The sequence below is a fragment of the Myotis davidii genome, unplaced genomic scaffold, assembly GCF_000327345.1.
Source record: "Myotis davidii unplaced genomic scaffold, ASM32734v1 scaffold609, whole genome shotgun sequence".
NCBI classification, from domain to species: Eukaryota; Metazoa; Chordata; class Mammalia; order Chiroptera; family Vespertilionidae; genus Myotis; species Myotis davidii.
In genome coordinates this window covers 2176014-2177015 of record NW_006300164.1, presented here as the reverse complement: position 1 = coordinate 2177015, position 1002 = coordinate 2176014, and the positions used below count along the sequence as shown (strand labels likewise).

Here is a 1002-nt window from a genome sequence, read left to right as displayed (position 1 = left end):
CTAACCCTATCCTTATCCCTAACCCTATCCTTATCCCTAACCCTATCCTTATCCCTAAGTTTATCCATATTCTCTTACCCTAAACTAACCCTAACCCAACTGTGCCCCTAATAGGGTGCTTCCTCACCCAGGGCTTAGGTCTGGGTCTGTGTCCAGAGCACCCAGGGGGCCCAGGGCAAATCCCGACCCCAGTCCAGCACTTACCCGGCACAGAAATGAGACCCGGCTCCCTTGCCCCATGACCTGTCCCCGCCCTGGGCTCTCTCAGCCCCAGAAGGACAGGCGAGTCCTCTGGCTGACGGGGTCTGGCATGAGCCTGTCCTGTCCTCGCTGCTCACCCTCCTCTCTCTGCAGGAGACCCAGGGGAGAAGGGCGCGCGTGGAGAGAAAGGTGAGGCCCTCCCGCCCTCCCCAGGGGTGGCTTCGGGACCCTGAGCACAAGGGAGTTCCCAGGGTGTGGAGCAGGGGCCGGGTGGAGGGCAGGCCTTCCCTCTATGGGGAGGGTGTGGAGGTCAGGACGGGGACCACACTCCTCCCAGAGCCCGTGCAGCCGATCCCTCCTGTCCCGGCCTCGGACCCCTGAGCAGGGCCGGCCTGTCCTCCGGGGTCTCTGCCTGGGGCACAAGGAAGTTGGGCAACGATTAAAACGCAACATCAGCCAGAGGCCGTGAGCCAAGCTGTGGTCACAGACGACCATCAGATGTGGAAAATGTGCCCTGAACTACCCATGACACGCGTGTGACCCTCACACATGTACACGCTCTACGTGCTGGTGCAGAGTCCATGACACAGAAACCTTCTCCACTGCCGGGAGCCGGTCCATCCTTGCTGTTTCAAGGCACCTGGCGTATATGGCATACTGTTCTTAATATGTTTGCTCACCTTCTTGGCACTATGTGTTTTAACCAAGGTCACCTCTCTGAGAAAGGTTGTTTCCCCAGGTAGGGATTTTCCCCTAAAGTTAGGGAGGGAATAAAACCTCTTAACCCCTTCCCCAGCAGAA

General features: G+C 58.6%; 1 protein-coding gene across 3 annotated transcripts in view; it reads left to right on the top strand.

Moving 5' to 3' along the window:
* Nucleotides 1–1002, top strand: part of LOC102760796 (ficolin-2) — a 39152-nt gene that overhangs the window by 20936 nt on the left and 17214 nt on the right. The gene's annotated exons all lie outside the window — the stretch shown is intronic.